The sequence below is a fragment of the Prinia subflava genome, chromosome 25 (genome assembly GCF_021018805.1).
Source record: "Prinia subflava isolate CZ2003 ecotype Zambia chromosome 25, Cam_Psub_1.2, whole genome shotgun sequence".
NCBI lineage: Eukaryota > Metazoa > Chordata > Aves > Passeriformes > Cisticolidae > Prinia > Prinia subflava.
Window position 1 is genome coordinate 790,012 of NC_086271.1, and position 27,355 is coordinate 817,366.

Genomic DNA, 27,355 nt, shown 5'->3' on the forward strand with positions numbered 1-27,355 from the left:
TAGCAAGCCTGTCATTCCTTTCTTCCCAGCTGCCAGAGGCTTCGCGGCTACCTCCTCCAGCCCAAATACACTGGCAGACATGAATGCAAGCGTCCACACAACACAAATGCAAACAATCCTGGCACATCTCAGGTTGCATGTTGAAAATGCATGTTTCCATACGCTGCAGTAGCATATGGAAACATGCACAGCCCACTGAATATCATATTTATTTGGGTATCTGCTGGAACCCCTGCAGGAAGAGGTGAGTTGGAGGAGATCATCTAATGAAAACAAAATCACTGAACCCGAAGTCTGGGCAAGACTGTGGTAGATATATGATCAGGGCAGTCTTCAGCAGAAGCACACATTGGGCCCAGGGGGCCTCTGAATGGCTTCTTTAGCGTTAAAAGGGAGGAATTCAGGAGCTTTAGATCAGAAGTACATCCCAAACGGGCATTAGACTCTAATAAATAAGGTGCTTTACACTGACAGAATGCCAGAACCCTCCCAACATCCTCCCCACGGCCTGCATACAGGCATCTCTACAGTTGCTGGTGGTTTGGATGGCAGAAACCAAGCAAACAATCTCCCCACGTCACAGAGGAGGGAAGGGAAGCAACATCCTGCCGAAGGAACATCAAGCCACAGCCACTACAGAAAGCACCATGAACGCTCTAATTTGGGACTGCAGTAAGTCCTTCAGGACAGGGACTGTCTCTTTCCAGGGTCTGGACAGCACACTGCACAACGGGACTCCAGTCCCATATCAGCACTTCAGCATGCAGTGTACAAATATTTACTGTCACCAGCGGCCTGCAGAGAGAGGCTGTCTCAGATGGACCTCCCCAGGGGCATCTGTGGAGATGATGGAAGCCTGAGTCAGTGACCTAAGACCCAAACCTGGGGAGCTCGCTGCAAGCCACAGTTCAGCATGTCCTCCTTCTAGACAGGTTCACTTTTTTTTTCAAATACTCACTGATTTGGAGGTTATAGCACTTTTTTTCCTGAGCAAATGCCATAATCTTACCCAGGGTCTGCATACATGCAGAGTTGGTGGCCAGCCCTGCACGGTCAACCCTATATTTGAAAACAAGAGGCAAAATGTGCAAAGAAACACACAGAGGCAAGAAATAAACAATATCTCATTCTCCCAGCACACTAGCCATGGGAAAACACACAGGGTCCCAGCAGCAAGATGGCAGGAGTGTGGGGATGTTGGCCCTGTCCCCTCACATCCTGAATATCTGGACTGGTTCCAGCTCCTTTTACAAAAGGAAAGCAAAGGGGCTGCTGCTTACTGCAGGCAGCTACCAGGTTCATAACCTCAGCCCTTCCAGGAGCTCAGGCTCTTGTTGAATAAGGCAGGGACATATCCCTAAGTCTGAAGTTTAGAAAAAAAGATGTATTTATTTATTATTTTCAGATATCTGAGTGCAGTAAAGGTCAGAACACTTATCTTCTGGGGTTGGTTCCTGCTCCCACTCATGTGGTTCAAAACCAATTGAATGATTTTCTGCATACTTCTCAGGCAGAAAAAAAAATCCAGGGGGAATGAAACCTGATACAGGGCATTTTCTAAAGAGGATCTGTGGGAAACAAGGATCCACCGCAATGGGAGGAAGGGCTTGTGGGCATTCCTGGGTACCTCCTCCCCAGTCCCTGTTGCACACAATGAAACATGAATAAAGATGACTGAGGAGGCCACAGCTTTTTACCTACGTTTTAGCCTCAGCTGATATCAAGGACTGGAGTGCACAGTATCACCTCCGTGATACTCCCAGAGCTGCGTTTTGGGTGACAAGATTCAAGGACATAGCTGCATATCCTGTGCCCTGTGCACCGGCTGCTCCATAATCTCCAAGATTAATTTATGCAAAACATGGGAAGATGTGCTTTTTCCTTTTGCAGTGAATGACTTCATTAACCTTTCAGAAGCTTGCCAATAGTGAAGTAGAAGCAATGGGAAAAATCACACTTCTGGGAAAAAGGGACTTCTGCCATGTAGCTAAGAGCACATACCTGGGAGAAGCCAAAGACACCAGCAAATGATGGACTCTGGTTTAGAAATCTGCCTTCCTGCTCTGCTCTCTCTCACGCCCTCCAGTCTCTACCCTGCTCTTGCAATGGTTCTCCTCCCCTGGCTTCTGACAGCTCAGGGCATGACCAGGGAGACAAGGAAGCCAGATGGAAAGGCAAATAAGGCAGAGGGTTTTAGACAGAGTCTGGAGAGAGACCTAGCCCAGAGGCAGACCAGGAGGAAAAAAGCAGGTAAAACAGGTGAAGCAGGTACAGAGAGGGAGAAAAACGGCTGTGGGAAAAATGGGAAAAGGTGCACAACCCCTTGGATGGTGCGCGAGGGAGATCATCCAGCACACGAAGGAAGGGTTGGAGTGTTGCAGAGACAGAAGGGAGAAATCAGGAACTGTCTGGTCAGAGGAACTGAGGCTCATGACTTTAATGAGCCTGGGCCTGAGTGACACCTGGTAGGGGGAAATGTGCTAGCCATGAGTAGAGCTAAACTCCACTGGAGGCCAAGAAGTCACCATGCCCTCTCCTGTAGGACACTGGATGAACTTCAGCACATGGCCATCTGCTTGACCTCTTTGTGCCTTGCTGTCAGGAACACCTTGTGAGCCCTGATCTGTCTGTCTCTCCCATCAGCCTAGATGCAGCCATCTCTCCCTGCCCTGAGAAAGGGACTTCTCCATGCCACATGTGCCCTGTGTGGGATGAAAACAGAGTCCATGAGGGGATATAAAAACCCACCACTTTTCAGTTGCTGCCGCTGGACATGATCCTTGCAGCCAAAATCCTGTCCCTGAAGAGAGGTGGTTAAATACACCGCAACCACCCCGGCTGTCTCGGAGGAAACCCTATCCCACATCAGATAGTGGGATAGCCTCCTCACGGGATCAGGTGGCTCTCTCAGGCAGATGGGAGAGGGGCTCTCCCTAAGGCAGTGATCCTGTTGTTCCTGTCCCGTTGCAACAGCAGGACACTAAGCACAGGTCTCCCAGGAACACAGCACAGTTGTGTTGACCTGCTGTGTACTGGTTTGTGGGCTCAGCACAACTCTCCCATCAAAATGCACAAGGCTTCCCAGACCTTTAGTGCCCATCCTCTCACTCCTCCATCACGGCTTTCCCTGGCAGAGCATAGGGCCCTGAACTCAGCTAGAAGTGACACATAGGACGGTCATCCTCTCAACAACCAGAGATGTCAACAGGCAGCCAGGCACAACACAATCCATGTTTTCAGGACAGGGTGTCTAGAGCCAGGGGGAAGTCAGGGGAGTGGGAATAGGACAATGGGTCAAGTCCAGAATAAGTCACAAGGTCATGTCCGAGGAGGTAAAGTGATATCAGTAGACAAAAATTGAGACTACAGACTTCATCAAGCTTGCAGGCAGAAACAAAGTAGTCAGGCATTAAAGTGACAACCGTGCTGCAGCTCAGAACGAGACGTGAGGCAGCTCCATCCAGAGCCAGTGGCACACACACAGAGGGAGTCTTGCCTTGCTCCCTCACAGGGCAGCCCCCACCCCGGGCACGGCTGCAGCAGGGGGCTGCAGGATCCCCCTGTCCTTCTCCCTCAGGCCTGGCCAGCCAGCCCTGCCAGCAGCTCCTGGGCAGCCGGGCCGCAGGGACACGCGGCCGGCAACAACAGAAAGGGGTCCGCGGTGGAGACACACATAAGGGAGGAATTTGGAGGATAAACTAGAGGCGAGCGATAGGAGTGTGCGGCACAGGAATAGTGGGGGAGGGTAGAAGATACAGGGTGAGAGAAGAAAATGACATGAACAGAAGGAAGAGAGCTGCAAATAGAAGGGGATATGGAAACAGCAGAGAGAGACAGATTGCAAGAGCCGTGGAAGTAGAGGAGACCTAAAGGGACAGAATATAATAATAACAACTCTTAAAATGAGAGGAAAAGGGGAGCGAGGAGAGGAGAGAGGAAAAAAGGTAGAAAGGAGAAAGGCGAGGGGTGAGGGGAGAGGGGAGGGATTTATGATTTCCTGGAGAGGGAAGACAAATGCCCTGCATGTTTTTCTCCTTAGTTTTCAAAGGTTTTCTGGAAGCAGAGTGAAGACTTGTCATCCTCATTTGAAGAAGGGAGGAACTACGGCACAGAGACAGAGAAGCAATGAATGAGTGAGGTGGTAGAAAGAAGCTTGGCTCCCTACTTTCAGCCTTCCATCAAAGACACAGGTGAAGAACAGTCTAGACTTTCTTCTCCTGAGCACACCACAGAGAATCCACTACTCAAAGATGGTAGGAAGAGGGTCTGCTAGGAAAGTACGAGATAACCCAAAGTAACATAAGAAAAAGAAGGGTACCTAGGGTTTTTTGCCAGCACTACAAACATCTCTGGAGATCTGTGTTTAGACGTTTTTAGAGTAAATTAACCTAGAGCACACCAAAACGAGCACTGTCTGAGTGCTTACGTGGGGAACTGCCCACAGGGAGGTGTTGCAGTGTGGGTTCAGGTACTTGCCAACCCTCCCAGCCACAGGCAGCTGTAAGAAAAATGGAAAGAGGGTGCACGGGAGCCTGCGTGACAGGGGCTCTGCTCCTGCAATGCTCACTGATGTCTTTTGTTTGCAGCTTTTTTTTTTAGGTGTTTAAAATTTATCCAGTTTAATTTGTACCAGCTTTGTGTTTCAGCTGCCACTACAGAAAACAGGCTTTTTGTGCCTACAAACAAACACCAAGCCCCCAAGCACACGTACACCCAAGCCAAACATAGTTTGTAAGAGCCTTGAATAAACCAAATACCTGGTGCCTGCTTGAACTCCCGCACGCACTTGGGCAAACAGAGCTTCCCAGTTACTCCCTGCACACAGGAACCCAGAAGATCCAGCATTTTCCTGATCTCAGACAACACTACTTTATGGCTTGCTAGCACAAGAATTGTCTAGGATTCCCTCATCAATGAGTGACAAAGGTCTCTCTGCTATAAATTGATGTTAATGGCAGGTTGTGTACCTTGTTTGTTTATTGCCAAGGAGGAATGTTTGCTGTGGCTGTCAAGTTTATAAAAATATTCCCATGACTTCAGACAGCTTGGCATTTTTACATGCAGCTGAGAGAGTGCGTGAATGTACAGATGAAAAATTGAAGAAACATTATTGAGGCTGGAAAAATAATATCTCCTAGCACCACTGAGGTGGCTTAGAAAGGCCAGGAAGGTCAGCGTTACTTCTGAATAAAATGCATTTTTCTCCCACCAGGGGTTTCTGAAGAGCTGGCAATAATTAAGCACTACAACACCTTTCTGAAGCAGATAACCCAGCTGAGGCCATCTGAGGTTAAAGGACTTGCCCACGATCACACAAAGCAAATCAGTGGCAGAGAAGAGAATTAAACCCAACAGGCTTAGCTTCCATGACCCAAGTCCTCCACACCTGGCTGACATCCAGATGGGAGGACAGGAGCTGTGCCAGCTGTGGACCTGACTGTCAAGCACAGGTCTTCCCAGACAGTCCAACAACTGGGCAAAGAGCGGAGCGACAGGCACCCACCCCAACTTCAGACAGTAATTGTGAAAACAAGTGACAGAAGGCTGGGAAGCAGTGCCTAGTTACCAACCATGGTGCCAAGTGGATTAAATATACATCGATAGATTCAATTACAAAGAGCAGCATGCAAAATGGGAGTGATTGCAGTCAAGGACCCAGGATGGCAAGAAACAACCTCAAAATAAAATCACAGGTTTCGGTAAGAGGAAATCCATGCTTCCAGTGGCCATGGAGAAAGTTCAGCTGTCAGTCCCCGGGGGTACTGTCCCAGGCCACCCCAGGCTGGGAGGGTGCAGTGACACCCTAGCCCCGAGGGCTAGTGAGAAGCCTGCAGGACTCAAGTTTAGTGGGCTGAGAGAGATCCATATCACCTGATGCTGAGCAGCCCTTTGTTATCACTGTCACCAGAGAAGCTGGAGAGTGAGGTGCAGAGAAAGTGAGCTGTTCTCCTGTGTCCCCCCCACCAGCTGCCTGCATCTCACTGGGGCAGGGCTGAGACACATCACTGAGGGAGGAGGAGGAGACCTGCTGCACACTTTGGGGGTCCTGGGCTGGAATATCCAAGGACACTTCTCTCAGCATGGATATTCAGCCTTGCATCCACCGTGCCCAAATGCATGTTCTGTTCTGGGGGGCCCTGAAAGTACTGGATTTGGCAGAAGGTGAGATCAGATCCTGACAGCATTGACAAACTCAGCAGTTCAATACTCCTCATCTGTAGGGGGAACAGGAGCTCACTCTGCTCTCCTTCACCCATGCATTTCCTCAGGATTTCAAAGCACTATGGAATTTTCATTGCAACCCCCCCAAACCACCTCCATCCTGGACTTATCATGACACACACACTGCCACGATCACTAGTAAAGATTTAAATTCCTTCTTCTTGGAGCAAAAATAGAAAGGATAATCATTCAGCACTCCATACACACAGCTGTCACCTGAAAAATGCAGGTGAACACAGTTAAATGGAAAGGCAAGTACAATGTCAGACCATTTTTTGGTACCTGGAGAACTAGACCAGCAGTATTTTGCATGCAAGATTACAGGTCTGTGTGCAGTTGCATTTTCACATTCCATTACTGCAATTGCACACAGCCAGTTACGTGCCTTAGCAGCGGCTTACAAAAGCAATTGCTGCTAAACATACAAAATCCAGCCCCCAGATGCACACGCGCAAGACTGAAAAACTGGTCCTTATTTTTCTGCCACAGAAAAGATGTGTATTCGCTGCCTGCGCCTGCTCCCTGTGCAAACACCACACCAGCATATTTCCTTGCATTTGTACGTTGAGCCACATATTCGTTCAAGCTTTGCAATAACCTAAAATGTATACAGCATTTTGCAATAAGAAGCATCCCAAAAATGCAAAAAAGGCCCCAGTTTTTGCATAAAAAATCCTTCTCCCAGCAAGCAACTGTAACCACCTCTCGAGCCAGAATGTGCTGTCTGTTTAAGGCTCCAGAGAACACAGTGCTTACCCTTTAAGACAGTAAGAGATGAATACTTTTTTTCATTTAAACTATAGGGAGTTTTACCTAGATAGACTGCAATTTCCTGAGCTCAAATCTGGCAAAGTGCCCAGGGCTAAGACCACTCCCCCTTCTTCTTTTGGCAAAAATTACCATGGCGTCTTTAACAGTCAGAAGTAGTTTTTAGGGTTTTGTTTTCACAAAAGATGCTGAGAAAAACCCAGTTGCAAACAAGCTAGCCCGGGTACTGCAGAATTTCTAAGAACTAGACTGATGTTCAACATCTGAAGAGTGCTATCCCCAAATACCCTACCGAGGGATGGTTCAGTTCTGAGTCACAGGGAAGCGGACTGAATCACAAGTAGCCATTCCTGCTAACTGCTCTCATCCCCCCACCCATCCCAAGTTTACAATCCAAGCAGTGACCAGGTTGAGGTTAGCTTGGGAAAGCTGATGAGATCACAGTCTGGGGAGATACAGCCTCAAGATTTTGTTAACCGGCTCCTTGTTCTGCGTGGAGACACGGGCAGGAGTTGTTACACCAGGTTTACCATATGTTTATAATATTGTTGTTATGGGAATACATGTCCAGTCCATGTCACTGGCAAGTTGTGCTGTTTTCTGCTGGAAGGACAAAACAGAATTCACTGTCCAACAGAGCGCCGGGTGTGCGCATACTTCTAGCAAAATTTATCGTCGCATGAGTCACGCTCGGTGCAAAACCACACGCTTTGTCCGTGGGCTGCTGTGCAAGCCCGCCGTGGTGTCTGCACGGGCACACACAACCCTTTGGGGTGCTGGGCAAGTGTTACCCCAACTCACAGACTGCAGCAGGAAGCTCCACAAAAGCCTTAAGGCTGCCCATCAGATCAGTGCCAGGATCTCAGGCTCTGTGACACCTCCACGTCCCATAGCCATTTCTCACACGGGACCAGGGAAGGATAAAGCAGGGCCAATGTTGTTAACTCGGTTAGGGTCACAGCTCTGCATCACACAGACAAAGCATTTGCTTGCCCACGTGTCCCAAAATGGTGTTTAGGGCAGTGAGTTGGCTTATGGGACACAGGAGTTACCTGTTTGTGTGTTAGGGGCTGTTGTCAGAACTATGGTCCCTGGGCTGCCTGGCTCCTCAGGCACAGGGCAGGGAGCACCAGTGGTGCTCCCACTTGAGCCAGTGGCTCAAGTGGCTCTGCCATGCAGAAGCAGCACTGCACAACTAACTGCTGAGGAGAAATCTCTCGTCTGACAGCCCCCAACAAAATTCAGGCTGGAGGAGTGAAATATTGTTTACTGCCAGCCCCACCAACTCCTGAGCAGCCACTGAAGGCCTCTGAAGCAAGAGCAGCTGACTGAACAGCACACCACCAGTTCAAAGGAAAACCGATTTACCCATTTAGTCTCCTTCCAGACATCAGCAAACAGCATAAGAAATGGCCAACTCCCCTCCCCGCCTCCACCCCCCCAGCCCTGACACGTTGCCATTTTCTGTCCCCGTCTCCATGCAGCTCGTCACATCCCATGCCGTAGTTGAGGAACGCCGTGCAGGGTTTAATTGTGCACACGTTCTCCGGGGAAGGGCGGCATGGGATGTCCACAAAGGAGCAGAGGCAGGAGGCCAAGGCTGGTTATTGGCCTCGAGTCATACTTGCTGATTGGCGCGTCAAGGATTTTAAAGTGCATAGCTGATCAGATCAGCAGCTTGTCCTAGAAGGAGAAAAGTGACATAAAATATGCACAAGCCTTCCTTCTGTCCTGACAGCAGGTTGAGTTTTCAGATGATGTGGAAACAGCAGCCTGCTCTCCTCCCCCCAACATGGTCTCCTCTCCTGCCTTTGCTGCAGCGCTGCCGTCTTGTTCCCTGCTCCAGAGACTCTGCTCCCTCCCCAGCCTTCGTGCTGAGGCTCAGACTCCAGCCAAGGGGCTCCATGCCACTGTTTTTATGCCCACTCAGCCCTTGGCCTTTCTTCTCAGCATGCCAAGCAGGGGCTCATTAGTGTTCCCTGTTGTTAAGCTTTTGTGGCTCAAGCCCGTCCAGCGCCAAGCTGGAACAGAAAGGCCATCAAATCCCCATCCAGGAGGGTGCAAAACTTCCCTGTGCTGCCAGAGCAGCTGGAATTCAAACAGGTGATCCCGGAGAGGAAAGGTGTAGCGTGCACACGTGTGATCTGCGTGTGTGGGAGCAGCCTGTGAGCTCTGCCTGCAACGAGCTGGTGCTGCTTCGGCTTCTTCTCAAGGACAGTGACTTGGGGTCCATTTGGCCTGAGCTCTGTCCTCTGCATGTGCATGTGTGTAACATTTTATTTGTGCACGCGAGACGCCTGTGGCATGTCCCTACTCCATCACGGGAATGCTGCCATGAATGGAAAAGCTGAAACATGCCACACACTGGTTTGAAGTCTCAGCCACCTCACATGCAGTTGGTGCTATCGCAAAGTCGGCTGTCATACACTGCTGCTACCAGGCTGAGGGAATAAGCTATCCTGTGAACTGAGGAAAGCACCAGAGCTGGGCCATGTCTGTGCAGGAACCACGCTCACAGCACGTGCACGATGCCCCTCAAGAGGAAGAATGTGCAACACAAGCAGGTGTGTTTGCACAAACTTGCTCTTTCCATGTGTGTGGAGGGTGCATGTGTGCTGGGTGCATGGAAACATCGATAAAGCAATAAAAGGTTTATTTCAGCCCCACACTTCTTTTCACCAGGGACAGATGACTTTCTCCTTGTTATTGTCAGATTGCAGCAAAATTGACAGATTTTTACCAAGATACTTTAACAGAAGTCCCCTCTACCAAAGAAGCCACCTATGGAAAAGGCAAACCACATGCTCTCTCCTCATCCCCTCAAATGCAAATTCTTGTCCAAGTCACAATCACTCCAGCTACAAAAATCTCTTCCCTTCACCAAATGCTCCAAACTCTGCCAAGTCAGAAAACTCAACCTCTGTGTTCTCCCATCCTGGAAAGTCCTGCTACATCACACTTAGCTTAGCTGTGCTTTAGCCTTGCTCATGCCCAGATTCAGTTTAAAATTTTCCCTCCTTTAAAGCCCTCCAAGGAGATGGTCCAAGGTCTTCCTTAGACATCCTTCCTCCCCACTCCCCCATCTGTCTACAGATCCCCTCTGCACAGATTTTCCACCCAGCTTCAGAACCATAGGTGCTGGAGCTGCCTTCTTCTCCCCAGGTCCAGCTGCCTGGAGCAGGCATTTTTCCTCTCTACCTCATTGCCTGACAAGTCTCCTTTCAAACATGATCTGATACTTCTCCCCCTCCTGTGACGATAAACCTCAGAGTCTCTCTCCCTGCTTCTCACATACCTCCATCACTGGACTGACTGTAAGGCATGTGGGATAAAGGTATCATGGAAAACGTTACAGCAAATCACAGGGTTTTGCTTTGATTCTTTTTCTGCTTATTTATTTATTTTTTGAAGGGAGGTAACAAGTCAGAGAGAAGCTGGCTGAGATTTCTGCCGTACATTTTTTTGCAGCAGCAAGATCCTCCATCTTCCTTGCTGGATTGAATAGGGTCTCAGGACAATTTAGACTCCCTCCCCCATCTCCCATTCCTGCTCATATTCTTCAATACATGATGCTCTCCTCTCAGCCCTGACTGGGAAAGCACATATCCTCACTCTCTCCCCCTCTTCCAGCTCCTGCCTCGCATGGGTTGTGCCAGGACATTAGGATGATGAACATTTGTGCAGCTCAGAATCTTGTAGATTATTTTTTAACAAAACAACTAGAATCAATGAAATGATATAATGGCACACGACAAACTTAAAAGACCTGGTGAGGATGCACCTAGCATTTCAGGAGGCTTTCTCTGTTTCATGCCACAAGGAAAAAAAAATATCCCTGCAAATTTAACCAAAGCCAGTACCGATACTGTGATAAACCCGGGTGTGAGGAGCAGGGATTCTCTCCCCTTTGCCTTTCTTTTTTTTTTTTTTTTTTTTTTTTTTTTGGCTCTTGCAAATTATCACCTCACCAACAGTAGGATAACAGCTACAAAACCCCCGGCAAGAGAGCAAGCAAGCAGGCTTCACATTGCTGCTCTCACGCCGAGCTCGATATTTACTTGCTGATAAACGGCAACTGTAAATACATCTCATCTAATCTCCCGACATCCAGGAGGGAGAAAACATCTCCCATCCCCGCGGCGATCTGCCTGGCTCCGCAGGCAGCGGGATGGAGGGCTGACAAAAGACCCCGGCTTTCCACCCTCCCCCGCGGGGCTTCTCCCCGCCGCGGGGCAGCGGGGCCGGCGGCCGCCCCGGGCTCTCCCCGCGGTCCTTCCTCGGCCCGCCACCCCCATAAAAGCCGCCGGGACGGAAGCCAACAGGTGGAAGGCGCTTTTTGTCCCTTCCGCGCCCGGTGCCGGGGTCCCCCCGGCCGGTGCGCTCCCTCCCCTCGCCCCGCCGGCGGGGGCAAACCGAGACGGGGAGGAAACTGAGGCACGGCGCAGCGGCCACGGCCGCCGCAAAACTTTCCGCCGCCGAGCCGGGGGCTGCGGGCAGCGGCCCGGGGCTGCCTGCGGCACACGCGGCCGCCCCCCGCCGCCGGCAGAGAGAGAGCGGCGGCGGGCGGGGAGCGGCCCCGGGGGCGGCGGCGCCGGCTCGGAACCCCCGCCCGCGGCCGGCGCTTACCTGTCTCAGGCGGCGAGGGCGAGGGGCGGCATGGCGGGGGCGGCGGGGAGCGGGCGCTGCGCCGGGCGGGCGCTACGGCAGCATCGGGGCAACTCACGGGGAAGCCGTGCCGGGCCTTTTGTCTGCGCGGGGCGGCGGGGCGGCGGGGCCGCCTCCCCCCGCGGGCGCCGCGGCGCTTGGTACGGCCCAGGCATTCATGCCAAGCGGCTTTCACACATGGAGGCTTGTCTCCAGCGGCTGCTGACAAGCCACAAACAAGGCGGCCCCCTCCCTCCTCCTCCTCCTCCCGCCTCCCGCCTCCCTCCTCCTCCGCCGGCCTCCTCCATGCGAACTCGAACTCCGGTGACAGGCGCGGGGCAGGGAGAAGGCGCCCGCCGCCTCCCCGCGAACATGGCAGGCGCCCTCCTTCCCTCCGGCCGGCAGGGATCGGGGGATTGCAGGTTCGCTCCGGCAGGAAAGCCGGCGCTAAAACCGCCGAGTAAAGAGCGCGGGTCTGCCGGGTCCCACCCTCGGCAGCGCCGCCACGAGCCATGGCTCCCGGTGCTCCGGCTCCCCGAGGAGCCGGCCAGGAATTCGCCCCGCTTCCCCTCTTCCAAGGTCGTGCAAATAACCGGGCACGCCGAACGCCGAGACCCAACGCCGAGGGCCTCGGGGTCAATTTCATTCCCGCGGTGCTGGGAGGCACGGAAAAAAGGCGAGGGAGAAAATCACAAAAAACCAAGCCCTCGTGGACTCCCAGAAATTTTTGCAAGCACACATTAGTGTAAACAGAGCGAGAGCCCAGCTGTCCAGTGAGAAAGTCTAGGTGTCACAAGGCATGGCCAGCTCTTAGAACCCACGACACCCAAAAGGAGCCTGGCCCAACAGCGGGGCCATGTTGGGACCAGGCTTGCAGAGACTTGAGCCAAGTCTTTTCAGTGGCTTCAGCCGAGAGGGTTTCCTGGCCATGCAGGTTTGCACGGCCTCCGTCCAGCAAAAGCCAAACCAAAACACAGCCCCTGTGAATCATTAAACTCTGCTGTCTTGCGTACGGGTTCAGCAGGGTTCAGGCGGCCCAGAAAGCAAACCACATGACCGACTGTCATAAGTTTCATAAGAAAACCACAAAACTCAATCTCAAAAAACACATCCCTGTCCAGGGATAACAAAAGATTTTTTTTTTTTCTCTGAGTCTCAACAGTAAAGATCTGTGGAGCCCAGAAGAGTGTTGCACAAGAATCAGCTGGTTTCATTTAATGAAAGTAATTATAATAGTAATAATAATCACCAGTTGGATAGCTTTTGTTGTCCAATGATCTCAAAGACATTTTACTAACCCAGACAAGTATTTTTATCTAAATTTAATGAGTGGTAGAACATTTGGGCAGATGAAGTGACCTACTCAAGGTCATCTTCTGAACCTGTAACAGAAGGGAGAATGCAGGTTTTTGAACTCGAGTGCTCAACAGAAAAGCCACTTCCCAAAAACAGCCCCTACAATTCCCCCAAAACTCAAAAAAGTTTCATTCAAGTCACAGTTTTGCGGAAAGAAATTTTAACCAGGTCTAATTTGTAGCCTAGAGACTAGAACAGATGCAAATGTGGTTCTTCCCAAGAAAGAGAAATTGAGGTCAAGTGGTGAAGAAAAACTACAACCAAGGTTGACTGAGGAGAAAGGAGAAGGGGAAGAGCAAAGCCAGGAGAGAAGGCTGGAAAATCAGAGACACACCTACAAATTTCCCAGCTGGAAGAGCAGGATATCTCCAAGAGATCTGGGTGAAAGGTTTGAAGGCTATATGAGGAATATAAAAAGGTGGAAGAATGCAGAATTTGGAATTTGACCTGCAGGAAAACCAAATCAAGCACTTGAGAGCTGGTAGGGCGCACTCACACCAAAGCTTTGGCCACAGTGTCAGTGAATCCCCCACAGAGGCTGCTCAAGCACTTTGCCTTGGCAGGTGCTGCGAGTTGGCACCACAGGTCCTCCAGAGAGGATGACTGCCACACTCAGCCTGTTGGAAGGAAAGCCAGGTTATGGACAGAGCAGTCATCATGTCCAGCTTCATCTCCCAGTCTCTGCAATGGGACACTGGGCAGCAGCTGTACTCGCTGGTGCACAGGGTTCTGCAGAGCCTGGCATTCGTCTCCAGGTTTTGGAGTCTTCAAAGAGAGAAAAACCTCCCTGCACTGTCACAGGTTAAAGGCTGATCGTTTCAAGTATCCACATTCTGCTAATGGGGTGAAACAAGCTACGCTTACCTTCTCTGGGAATGGCTGCACCCAGTGGATAGCCCTTTTCCTCTGCTCTGAATCTCACTCTTTCTAGTCCCTTTGCAGCTTTGATGAGGATCACTTGGTCTTCCTTTCTAGTCCCTGGACTTCCTAATGCCTAATCAGCTCTGGGCCAGGCCACATCTTCTTGTAACTGCTGAGAGCTGCTGCTCTTGGCAGGGTGGATTTTTCCCTCTTCCTTCATTTCCATAACGTTTCCCTTCTGTTTACTTTCCCATTGCTCTCATGGCCGCAGTTCAGGACAACATGTAAGCACATGTTTAATCTCACTGATCTCGTGGCACCCCAGGTACGAAGGAAAACGCGCGTCCCTTTGCCCAGCTCCTGCTTATGAATTTTCTGTTAAAGAGATGTGAGGTAAAAAGAAGTGGTCACCCAAGGGTGGACTGGAGCATGGGCTTCCCTCTCCTCTCTGCCAAAAGCTCAAACAACCGGGCTGCTGATTCCTGCAGATGCTTCCTCTCCTGGGTGTGTGTGCCCAGGGAAGCCACAACGCTTTTAGGAAAATCATAAAGCCTGTGGCAGAAGAGGTGAGCATGCCCTCTGCAAAACAGCCAGCACCTTGGGAGCTGGAGCACATCCGTGGGACATGCAGACAGAAAAGCCCCATGGGAGAGGAGGAAATGCAGGCTGAGTCTTCCATATAACCCCCATGGGGAGGATACTGCACTTAAAAAGAAGGGTCATCCTCTCTGGGGGCTCACAGAGAGCCCATCCTGGAGTTATGCTCCCCTAGGCAAAGAGGAATTTCATGTCTGGCCTCTCCTACTGCTGCCTTGTCAGGTTTCCTTAGCCTTCCCCAGGTAAGTGCAGAGCAGAGCCATGGGGCCTCATTGTCAGATCTGGTGGGTGTGAGGAGTCTGGGCATCCCCAGCACATGGCACGAGTTAAACAAGGATTTGCAGGATCACATTTTGCACTCAGGTGTCTAAACTCCACCTGGGTCCTGCTTTAGGAGGCTAGGAGCATCCCTTTATTTGACTCATCTCGCAAGTAAGAATTGTGATATCCCTTTCTTGCACTTCTGTAAGTTTAGGGAGGCAGCAGGAAAAAAAAAAGCCCCTTTTCACTATGTACATGTACAATGTACAATGTCTTAAATAACAGGACCCCAGCCCCAGCTCTGTATAGGTGACTGCTGTAAAACAAGCAGCATGGCACAGGAGAGTCTGACCCTCATGCACAGGGAATATACCTAAGTTTCCTTGCCTGCTGCACTGAAGCTGTTCCCTCCTCCACAAATACATCGAGAATGTGTAAAAAACCCCCAATGTTTGTCATGTTTTTCAAGTAGGAATACATACACCTGCACCACATAGATGTTCTGTGAGTCCAGGGTAGAGCAGACACCTTCAGAGCACGCTGGGCAAAGGGTACATATGCAGATCATCTGCACAGCATATGCACAGCAGGTCTGACAATTTTTGGATTCATTAGACATAGTGTGTGAATGTTATACAGTTCACCTCCCTAGTGTGCAGTCAACCTATCCTGAATTTCTGGATGTTCAGCAGTCCAACTATCTGAAAGGCCTGATGGGCGTGTGGAAATTCTGGGTAAGCACATGCAGTATTGAGATTTCATCCCAAGCAAATTCCCAGGTGGAGAAAGACGAGGTGTCCAAGGAAATAGGCACATGTAGAAGTTCATAGTGCTGAAAAAGAAGGGGTGGTTCACCTGTACCTGTGCAGCAACCATCCATATCTGTTCTGATCTATGCTGCTCTGCCTTGCCCAGCAATTCTCATTGAGTGCTCAGGCTGCTTCCAAAGCTGCAGTTTTGTGTCTGCTCTGCTACCCTGAATTTGCATGGCTTTCTGTGGTTGCCTGTGCACACACATCCTGTCTCGTTATGTGTAGACTGCTCGTATTTGCTGCCTGAACCTCTGTCCCTTGGAGTAAATGTCCTGAACTGGTCACCTTTTGCAGAGCTCCAGAGTCTTTTGCTCAACCCCATCAGTATTTCCTCTTGTCAATATAGACCATCTAATATCACTGCTAGAGATGTTTCATTCCAGGTCAGACCTCAGACAAAATATTCTCAAGAAAATCTCAGGAATCCCTTTATTGCCAGCTTTCAAGCCATCTGTTAGCTTTCTTGAAGTCCCTGGTCTTCAATTCATGGGCTCATGCAAGAAGATCAGCCTTCAGTAAAAAAAGGAAAAGTAACTTTTCTAGCTTGTAAAAGGCTCTGACACCAGAATAGCAGAAAAGGACCCTGAAGTGATTGTGTGTGTGTGTGTGTTTGTTTTTAAGGCAGATTTCTGAGCCGATGCCCTGATTTTCACGTCGTGGCTCTCAGCGCTGCTCTCTGGGGTGACACGGCACGGTTGGGCCGGGTTTAGCCCGTTCTGCTGGAGGCAGAGGATGCGCCGAGGAGCGCGGTAAGAGGAGGAGAAGGGTGGCCGCGGAGCGCTGCAGCAGAGGTATCCCGAAGCGTCCTGAGCCGGAGGGGGCTGTTCCCTGGCAGTGCATTGTTTCCCGGTGGTGTCATGCCGTGAGGTGGTGCCGGCTGTGGTTGTAACCAGCAGGCGGAGCTGGGCTGGATAAACAAGCGAGAGCTATTCATAGCCATGAGGAGGGCAGAGCGCTCCTCTCCTAGCAACACAGCCAGGAGAAGAGCAGGAGAGCTCTGCCCAACTGGTGGAGAAATGTGTGTGCGAAATGTTGGTGCTCTTCCCTTCCCGAGCAGTTGCCAGTCCATGGCTGTGCGAGGCTGGAGCCCTCTCACCTGCTGCACTCCCCCGCTCCAAAACCATGGTTTGATCTCAGTGATGTGCTCCTGCCGATGGTGCCAGCTCTGTTTCCTGGGGTTTGATCAGTGAAAATGTCCTTGTCTGGTTTAAAACGACCAAGAGATGAGGGTTTAAAGGTGGGGTGCAAACCTGCACCGTTGGGCTGCTGCAGCGGGGAGCTCCTGGCAAGGGCTTGAGCAGCGACATCTCTGGCCTGTCCCAGGGTGGTGCAGGACCATCCTTGATCCAGCACACCCATAAATACCCACAAGCAGCATCCATAAATACCCACTGCTGCACTGTGCCATTTCACTATCCACTTCTTACAGAAGGCCAGTTACACCAAAACCTGCAGGTAGGGTCTGATTTATTTTCTTGGATGTGTGGAGTGAGGCTGGTGAGGCACTGAAGCAAATTGTCCAAAGCAGATGTGGATATCTCATCCCTGGAAGTGCTCAAGGCCAGGTTGGATGGGGCTTTGAGCAATCTGGTCTAGTGGAAGGTGTCCCTGCCCATGGCAGGAGGGTTTGGAAATGGATGGTCTTTAAGGTCTCTTCCAACCCAAACCATTCTATGAAATCTTAGGGCACAGCTCTGGAAGCTTTGGGTGCACGTATGTGATAAACCCCTGGCAGGGGAATTGTACCAGGTAAGTGTGAAGACAGCTTGCAAAGGAAGCTAGCACACCCAGCCGTTTGAAAAATTAGGCATGTAGTAGCAAGGTACTGACAAGTGTTCCACACACCTGTAACACTGCCAGTAAATCAAGCAAAGGCATTTGTCAGCTTGTCATTAGGAGAGTAATGAGGTAAGTACAACAGAATTTAGGGCAAGCAATGAGGCCAGCATCCCTGTGCAGTAGATTTGGCCAGAGACAAAGAAGAGTCAAAGTTTAAAAGCAAACAAGACTCCAAGCAGAGGGAGCTCAGTCCCTAATGAAGAGTGTCCCTTGCTCTGACCTCTGCGTGCTGCAGACTGAATTGGATCTCTGGGAAGGACCAAGCCTGCCTTCATCCTGCTTCTGCCACCTATCAAGAGATGCAGACACCCCAGGACCCCACACTTCTGATTTCACCAATCCATACTCGTAACATGTCCTCAAATCAGCATACAGGTATTTTGGTCTCTGGCAGACCATGATGAGCAGATTGCTGACATACACAATAGCTTTCCAGCAAGGTTTCAACGTGTGAGTTTAGTACATTATTGGGAACAAAAAACGAGGGGAAAAAATCAGAAGCTCAATTACAATGTCTATCTGAAAGCTGCATACTAGGCCTCCAGATCTCTCACAAAACATGCCACCACTTGAACTCCAGGAGTAATTAAATTTTATGGAGTTTGGCGAGGAGAGCCTCAACTCATAGTTTACCATTTGGTTACAAACTACTTGCTAAATAGCAGGAGAATTGTCAAATCCAGGAATACTGGGTTCTGCTCCTAGCTATAGGAGCTAGAGATTAAAACAGTAAAAGGGTCAACCGAGTCATGTAATTTGGCCCATCCAGATGAAAGGCAGAGTAGCTGAAGGAGTAAGAGAAATGTATTCTAGTCTCAATTGTTGCCATACTGTGCAGCTTTTTTCTTAATTTTTGCATTGCAGGATGGTTAGGGAGTGCATGGGGTCACAGATTGGAGCCTTGGCCAGCAAGTGAAGTTAGGAAGTGCCTGTAATGTAAGTGAAATAGCAGTAGGGGAAAGCCAGGGATGTAAGGTGTGCTTCCTCAGGGCAGCCTCCCTGAGTCTGCAGGAAATTCAGCCCGGGACTCTCACTTAATGATCTCACTGATTCAGCTGAAAAAGCAAAAGCGCAGTACAGCTAAGAGTACGTGATAGAAACAATGATAAGGCAAGAGAGAGGGAAGAAAAAAGAACAATTGATTTAATGCCTTCTTCATTTGTATTTAAATAAATAAAGATGCCAATAGAAGGCTCTAGGCACCTTACCACACAATTAACACAACCAAAGAGAAACCAAACTATGCACCACTCCCAAGCAGCATGAAATGATTATCCAGAATGTGCTCTGCCACCTCCCAGAGGAAAAAAAAAGGCTCGCCCCAGCCCTCATAGCCTGTCTCTCCAAAGGGTGACATTTGCAATGTGCTTGCCTTGCAGGCATCTGCTGGGAAAGGGGGACAGCACAACCCTGAGAGCCGCTGGCGCCCTGCCAGGGACGGCCCTGCACCTCTGCCTGCCCATGGCCTGAGGAGACATGAAGTGCTCCTAGTCACTAGCACATTGGAAAGGGATACAATGCGCTGCTCTTCTTCCTTAGCAGAAAAAAATGTTGGCTCACCCAAGCCCCTGTTGACACTGGAGAATATTGCTGGCCCTGGTATAACGAGCTGGAAAACTTCTGTGTCCTAATGAAAAAAAGAAAAGGAAAAACCCCACAATTTAACCAGCAGTTGTTTCGCTAGCAGGACTGTTACAAGCTCCAAGCCATAATGTTGTTAGTGTTTCTCCCACCACCAGGCAGTTTGAATTGTTTCTGTTTCCCATTAGCATGTCTTGCCCAATGCTGCAGCTGCACACACACACACACACCCACCCCTCTCGCTGCCAGCGGATCCAGGGCTGGAGCTGCCGGTGCTCCGGCTCCCAGCCCTCAGCTGCAGGGACACAGCCTTCCCCTGCCTGCACCCAGCACGGACACAGTGCCTGAGCCCGCCTCTGGCAGGCAGGGGCACCCTGTCAGGTGTGCTGCCAGGGTTCTTGCAGCGTGCCAGCTGCTCGTCCTCCACAGCAGCAGTTTTGTGCTTGGGTTCAGGTGGATGAACCTCGATTACACCTGGTGAGCAGAGATTCCTTTTGCAGCAGTCATGCTCAAATGCTAAGCCAGTCACTCTCAGGGCTGGGGCAGAGTGCCCCAAAGTCCTCTGTGAGTGAATGCTCTGTACTGTAGGAGGGTCCCTCATGTCCCCTCTGGCTGGTCCCAGTGATTCCCCAGCCCCACCTCTCATGCAGAAGCTCCCAATAAGCTAAAGTGCTGCAGGGAAAGCTGAAGGACACACATCAAACCAGCAAAACAGATCAGGGACTGGGATGAGGTAGAGGGATGGGGTGTAGCTGTGTGTCGGTCCAAAGAGACCTAGCAAAGATGGGGCATTCAGATAGGACCAGGAGTCAGAGGGCATAGAGGCTGGATGTCATGAGTGGGCACAGTGTGGGATTCGAAACTTCATAGAGTCATAGAATCAAAGAATCATAGAAAATCCTGGGTTGGAAGGGTCCCATCAGGATCACCAAATCCAACTCCTGGCCATAGGCAGGACACCCCAGAGTCATACCATGTGCTGAGAGCACTGTCCAAACACTTCTTGAACTGTGTCAGGCTTGTGCTGTGACCACTGCCCTGGGGACCTTCTTCAGTGCCCAACCACCTTCTATGTTCCTGATAACCAACCTAAACCTCCCCTGACTCATCCTCATGCCATTCCCTTGGGTCCTGTCACTGGTCACAGAGTGAGGAGAGTGGTGCCTGCCCCTCCGCTTCCCCTCATGAGGGTGTTGAGGCTCACAGTGAGGTCTCCCCTCAGTCTCCTCCAGGCTGAACAGAGCAAGACCTCAGCCATTTCTCAGAAGGCTTCCCCTCCAGTCCCTCACCATCCTCGTGGCCTCCTGTGGACACCCTCCAATGGCTTCATGTCTTTTTTATACTGTGGCACCCCAAACTCCCCCAGGACTGGAGGTGAGGCTGCCTCAGCCCAGAGCAGAGCAGGACAGTCCCCTCCCTTGCCTGGCTGGCAATTCTGGGCCTGGTACCCCCCAGGACAGGGATGTCCCTCCTGGCTGCCAGGGCACTGCTGGCTCATATCCAATTTACCATGAACCAGGACCCCCAGGGCCCTTTCCATGGCACTGCTCTCCAGCCTCTCATTCCCCAGGCTATACACACAACAAGGATTGTCCTGTCCCAGGTACACAATCTGGCACTTGCCCTTGTAAATCTTCATATAGTTGGTGATCATCCATCTCTGATTTCTCAAGGTCTCTCTGCAGGCTGTGTCTGCCCTCGAGGGAGCCAACAGTTCCTCCCAATTAAGTCTTGTCACTGAACATACTTAGTATTCCTGCCAGTCCTGAGTCCAAGTTGTTAACAGAGATCACTGGTCCCAGGATGGAACCAGCCGGATGTCCCCTCCATTCACTGTAACTTTGTGCCTGACCTGTGAGCCAGTTACTCACCCTCTGAGTAACACAGTTATCCACCTGTGTGCTGGACACTTTGGTCAGAAGAAGACTGTGAGAAACACTATCAAAAGCTTTGCTGAAATCCAAAGAGGTTGTATCTACTGGTTTTCCTGCTAGTTGGTATCTGTTGACTTTTTCCTCCCTAAGTATCAGGAAAATTAACAACTGCAGTTGCTGGGAAAAAAAAAAACAACTGCTGCAGTAAAGGCTCTCTGCTGTTGTGCTTCTGAACTAGCTGCTCCAGATTTAGCATGAGCTGTACCTAGACCATCTGGGCGACTGCAGAGGTGCCTGAGTGGGCATGGGAAGAACCAGTGCATAGCTGGTTCTCCAGACCTCTGACATATCCAGTGTGCAGAAGAGTGCAGCCTCCAAATCATGTGCCAGCCAAGCATGGGAGACAGACATCACCTCCAGCCTTGGTAGCTTGGCAGGACTTGAAAGCACAAGTCTTGAACCACAGATAGTGATTTTGCCAGAGTAATCCTTACATCATCTCATCTCTGTCTCTACCCTCACCGTTGACGTCTGACCATCGGCTCTGGCAAAACCCTAAATTCTTGCAGGATGAAGCTACAAAGAGATTTTCAACATTCCAATAACTTTCATTTGTCTTTGGGTTCTCTACAGGTTCACAGTCACCAACCATAGCAATAACCAGAGTGATCCTTATGAAGCAAGGCAGGGTTGCCAAAGCAGGGATAGACCTGCAGGAGCTTGGGAATCACAGCTGGATCCTCTGCAGTGATGGAGGTGACACCTGGCAACAAGGCTGTTCTTATGAAAGCTGCACCTCATGCATCTGGCGGGTCAGCCACTGCCCTGCACAGCCAGTCTGTATGGTCCCACAGTGTTTGTCACCTTGGTGACCCTGACACCTATGCAGTACAGAGCACAGAGTTCTGCTGCTGCTAAATCTGTGCTAGAGCATGCAGGCATAGCAGAGCTCATGGGACATGAGCTGGCTTGGGTCCAGTACTAGTGCTGTTTCCTCTGTTTAGCAGTGTGCCTTCTGCAACAAGCCCTTATTGTTTTGTGAGTGGCTTCAAAAAGGTGCTGTGACTTCATGGGATCAAGGCCAGAGCTTTGAATCCTGCAGGGCTCCCTGGTGCTGCACAGGCACAGTGGCTTGGGTCTTCACTGTCAGGACATCCTTGCACCACCTATTGCTGTGTGAAGATGTTTGCAGTATCCAGGAGGGGCAAAAGGAGGAATGAGTGACATCAGGACATCTGCTTCTGACTGGGGAATCCAGAGAATTCATCCCAAGGTGCTCTCAGGTGTGCTTAATCACCCTCCAGTGCAGGTACACACACCCCCATAATCCCAGCCTAGCAGCCATCATCACCCTCCTCTGAGTGGGCACTGCCTGGCTCGGAGCCTTCTCCTCGAGTTTCCATCAGCTGCCAGAAAAGCTCCTGCTCTCTTGTCCCTGGTGGCCAGAGCTCACACTTGGCAAGCAGAGCCCGGCAATCCTGCGGGAGGGCATGCTTAAAACGAGGAGCTGAATATATCTCCTTCCTCGTCCAGCAATTATTCTGCTTCCTTTCCCCATTCCAGGTCCCCAGCCGGAGTGCCTGTGCCTGGGCGCACGCTGGACGCGCTCCCAGCAGCGCTCAGCCCTGAGTGTCAGCTGGGAGCGCATGCAGCCACAACATCAGGCACGATCCCTGATCCCAAACAGCACCAGCTGTCACCACCTCAACCCACTGGGACTGGCGGAATGGGGTTTCTCTAGCGTGCACATTCTGCCAGCCCCAAGCCTCAGAAACCCACCCGAGCTGTGCATTACTCAGCAAGCCCCAGCCCAAACCACCACCCCAGCGAGGAGAAGCCGTGGTCACTGTGCTGCCTGCCTGGGGGCACAAGGAGGGGTGACCCTCCTGTGGGTCAGGGAAGCTCCTGGCAGTCTCTCAGCAGGCCCCAGGGCAGAGGACTCATCCCATCCACAGGTGCAGAGATGCCCAGCAGAACTCCCCAGGAGCTCCAGTGACATGCATGGAGGGAAGAGTGAGCTGGTGTGGACTCTGTGGGACAATGCACGGAGGGAAACCTCTCCTATCAAACATCCAGCCTTGAAATAGTCTGAGTGACCTCATCTGGCTCCCAGTGTACTCCAAAAACATGGGTTGATGTTAAAACTATGTTGCATGGGGTGGAAAAAACTGGTCCACTTCCAGTGTATTTCTGCCAGAAATATTGCCACTGGCTCCAGGGGGGACTGTGTTTGGGCCTGAGGGAAGCAAAAGAGATGGAGGAGGAATCAACCTGCACTTCTCAAAGCCGTGCAGCCGTCCTCCAGAAGGCAGAGGTAGAAAAGGGAGGACATCCAGATGGGAACACACTGACATCTGGAGCTATCTGCCTCCATAACTCTTTTTCTCTCCAGTACTTATTGTTTCTACAACAGGAGCGATTAGTGCCCCCACCAAGGTCAAGGCCTCCCTGTGCAAGGCACCAAACAGGCACAATGAGAAACAGCTCCTGCCCTGATCAGCTGAACTGGAGAAGAGATCAGGGGCACGGGAAAGGGGCACAGAGGCGGGAAATCACTTGCTAGCCATGGCATGGGCTGGAGGAAGAGCTGGGATTACAGACATGGGTCTCTCCACCTCCCTTCCGTCCCTCTGCCCCAGCCCAGTGCCCTCGGCACAGAAACCGCACAGATGCTCCTCCACAGCTCTGCGTGGCTGCAGAGTTAATGAGTTAGGTCTGTGAATCAGTTAATTTCCAGGAGCGGTTCTTTCATGACAAACACCACACAGCAGGCAGTTCACATCTACAGCTACAAGAGCAGCCTCTAAGCCCACAGCTCTTTGTCAAGAGTGAAAATAGAAAACAGTCACAGTAGATAGGAAGAGACAGGAGTAAGGCAAGGGCAGGGAAAGATGGAAGCACTACAAGTTCTGCAGAAGAATGGAGGTTTCGAAAATGTCCAGTTAGCTCCAGAATCTGTGTGCTGCACACTAGTTTCAGCAAGATGGTGAAGAGGGTGGCTCAGGGTTACACAAAGACATCTCTAACAGTTTCTGGGCTTGAAACACCTTAGACTCATTACTCAATAATGAGGGAAGTCATCCTAGCCCAGAAGTCACATCTTGCCACGTTGGCTGAAGCTGAATGAGGCCCTTGAGTTTTCATCCTACTGGGATCAGGGGGACCAGCAGCGTGGTGGCCTCAGCAGTGCCCAGGGCCCCAGAGGTGAGGAGCAGACAAGGCAGAGGGAGGGAGCTTCGAGCAGGGGCAACAACAACTGCAGCTCCAGAGCCCCTGTGGAGGAGTGATAAGGAACACCTCGGCGAATGCATCCTCGGGGAAGCATTCCTTTCAGGGAAAGAGAGGTTGCAGGAGAGGCACTGGGAAAAGAGGCCAGCTCAAAGCTCTGGGCAGCCCTCTAACCTGTGTCCAAGTGCCACAGGAAGAGAGGCTGGAGGATAGGAGCAGCCTTCCCAGGGACAATCCTTCTATCCTGAGCTGAGCTTGCCAGCACAGGGATGGCAGTGGGTGCACAGCCTGTCCAAGCAGACCACCAGGTGAGCACGAGCAGGGCTGTGAAAGGCAGTGCTGCTGCACAGTTGTGGTGCACAACACGCACGGGGAACTGCAACTTTGGTGAGCAGTGTTTCCATGGTGGGGAGCTCGGAGGAGTGGCAAAGGCACAGGCAAGTGCCAGGTGGTGGAAAAGAGGGAGATAAAGAAGATACTTTAGCAAATAATGGAGGGGATTGATTAGGTATGGAGCAAGAGGGAATGGATAGGTCTCCAGAAGATGACACAGTAGGGAAGGAAGAGACTTTGGTGACAGGTGGTGGTGGAAGAACAAAGCAGAATAGAAGAGAGGCGGTGTGAGGAAGAGAGCGTGAACACAGCCAGGCTGAAATGAGAGACTGAAATAATGGTGGGGAGAGCACCCCTCAGACATCCTTCAGAAAGGAAGTGACAAGTGAAAAAGGAAAAAAAAACCCCATAAAATGCAAAGGGAAGAAGTGGATATTTTATCACTGAGTGTGAGGTGATGCTGGTGTGCAGGAACCCAGTGATTGAAAAGCACAGGCAGAATGGTAAATTCCTCTACATGTACTTGCTCACCACAGGCACAAATAACCTGGTGATGCAAGGACTGCCTGTTAAATTGGGGTGATGCCTGGAAGAATGTGTTTCCTACTGTGTTTGTGGGGTGAGAAGAGAGCTCAGGCACCAATCCACCCCAGGCAAGAAATCCTGAGTGCCCCCCTGCTTCCACAGCCTGCTGGGGAGGAACCTACTGATCTGTGTCTGGGGATGCCAGCCTTGGCAGCACAGGAATCCTGCCTGCAGGGAGCCAGGGTGCTGAAAACATCAGGCTGCTTTGAACAGTAAGGAGGTTCATCTCCTCACCTTGGGTGCTCTGCCTTTTGCCTACACTGAAGGCTTAAAATAGCCACAGGGAGACAACACCAACACTCTCACGGTCTGCCTGGGCTCCTCAGGATAAATGTGAGGCTGGTCTCAGCACACAGAGAGGAATCCAAACACTGTATCTGTGGTCGTGGTCCCTGCTTCCGTGTTCTTAATAGGAGCATTGTTTTTTGTGTTAAAATAAGATTTTCCCTGTAACTTCCCTTTTAACACTGCTGGCTGTTCAGACTGGAAAACGTGACTCAGGAAGAGGCTGTGGACATCTCCCTGAACAGAGGGGAGAGCAGCGAACATCAGAGAACAGAAATCACATCCCTTGTCATACAGACACCACCCAGGAAGGCCAGCCTGCCGCTGCTCTGGAGGAGGGCTTGGGCAGAGCAGGGTTTGTATGCTCTGCCACATGCAGCCCTTTCCTTCCCTGAGAGGATCAAACGCATCGTTTACAGCTGTGATTATCAAAGCCAATCTTTTGGTCTCATTGGTCAAACTGGGGAAATCTCCCAAGTGCTTGTACTGCTAAAATAAGATCTTGTTCAGTGGAGATTATGCAGAACCATCTCTTTCCAGGCACATTTTGTTAGCAAGGGATTAACTAGGAATGTTGACATTTAAGTTGTTGTCACTGCATATTTGAGGCTGAGTGTACATTAATTACAGGGCAGCACAGCTCCCAGCCTCAAAGCTCCTTTTTTTAACAGAAGAAGGGAACAAGGCTGTGCCTCCCCCTGTGTGTGAGAGGGGTCAGAACTATGAGATGTTCCTGGAGGGATTTCAAGGGGGAAGATCAGGGGACTAGGGGAGACAGTCTGGTGCTACAGAGGCAGCCTCAGCTCACACAGTATTCAGGTGAATGGGGCAGTGTGCGTTGATGGCAGAGACTGTCATTTCAGGCATCATCTTTTCATATTTAAGGAACTGGGCATTTACTAGAGGTTCTTTGATTGGTTCTTTGATAAATATGGCAGAACCAAAAGGGAAAGAAAAGAAAAGAAAAAAAAAAAAAAAAGAGAGAGAGAGAGAGAGAGAGAAAAAGAAAGGATAATGTCACTTCAGCAACTTGGTTTGTCCTCTTGGTGCTTAGATGGCAGGCAACGTTCAGGGCCATGCTCTCCTTTATCCAGCCTGGGCATCTCAGATGACTCTGACTTAAATGGCTCAAAATATCAGTACAGCCATCCATCACATCTCATTCACGCTGGATTTCAAATCTCATTATGATCCAAAAAGGCTCAGGCAGAGATCCACAGTTTTGTTATTGTCCTAGTATTTCCAGCACGGATGCATCCAAAATACCACCAGAGCAGTGGTGCCTCGGCAGACGGACATATGGCAGGAACAGAAAAAGCTGCTCCGGTGCAATTGTTCAGCTCCATTTCATGGAGAGAGCTGCACAGGGGGAGGGCTGAGTGCCGGGGAGAGGAACAGAGAAACACACCAGGCTATGCAGAGCTGACAGAGGGAGCAGGACGAGGAGAGCAGGGCAGCGAGAGACGCGTGCAACTCGAGGGGAGAGACAGCAACAACGGCACGCACCCCCGAAGGAAAGGAAGAAAAGCGGGGGGGAGGGGGAGTGTAACTGGAATGAAAATAAAGGGGAAAAGGCGGAAAAGGTAGGAGCAGGGAGGGAGGGAAGGGAAGGCGAGGGATGCGCGCCCGTGTGCCGCGGGCAGCCCCGGCCCGCCCCGGCCCGCGATCGCCCCCTGCGGGCCGGGCGCGGAGCTGCGGGCGGGGCTCCCCCTGCAGGGCGGCACCGCCGAGCCCCCCACATCCCGGGGATCCCTCCGAAACGCCACATCCCGGGAATCCCTCCAAACCCTCCCCATCCCGGGGGTCCAAACTCTCCCCCATCCCGGGGATCCCTCCGGAACTCCCCATCCAGGGGGTCCCTCCGAACCCGCCCATCCCGGGGATCCCTCCGAGCCCCCCGCCCCGCCCTGCCGGGGATCCCTGCTCTGTGCTTTCTCTGAGTCTGGCGGCCCCGCTCCTGCAGCCTTTTCTTCCTCCCTCCCTCCCGCCGCTTGTCGGAACGCTGTAGCTGCAAGCTGCTGCCCCAGTCTTCGAAGGACCCCTGTCTCCTCCGTAAGAGGAGCTTTCTCGATAGATGAGCCCCTCCTCAAGTGGCAGTGAGATGGTGAA

General features: G+C 51.3%; 1 protein-coding gene and 1 long non-coding RNA gene across 2 annotated transcripts in view; both read right to left on the minus strand.

Moving 5' to 3' along the window:
• The window catches only part of BCL9 (BCL9 transcription coactivator), a 57,542-nt gene extending 45,799 nt beyond the window's left edge, over positions 1 to 11,743 (minus strand). The window contains exon 1 of the mRNA XM_063419473.1: positions 11,617 to 11,743. The gene's annotated coding sequence lies outside the window, so the exon portion shown is untranslated. The remainder of the gene's footprint in view (positions 1 to 11,616) is intronic.
• Positions 11,744 to 12,834: 1,091 nt separating this feature from the next.
• The window catches only part of LOC134562014 (uncharacterized), a 30,673-nt gene continuing 16,152 nt past the window's right edge, over positions 12,835 to 27,355 (minus strand). The window contains exons 3-5 of the long non-coding RNA XR_010083042.1: positions 18,921 to 18,987; positions 13,487 to 13,607; positions 12,835 to 13,016 (exon numbers count right to left, since the gene is read on the minus strand). This is a non-coding gene — a long non-coding RNA (uncharacterized LOC134562014). The remainder of the gene's footprint in view (positions 13,017 to 13,486; positions 13,608 to 18,920; positions 18,988 to 27,355) is intronic.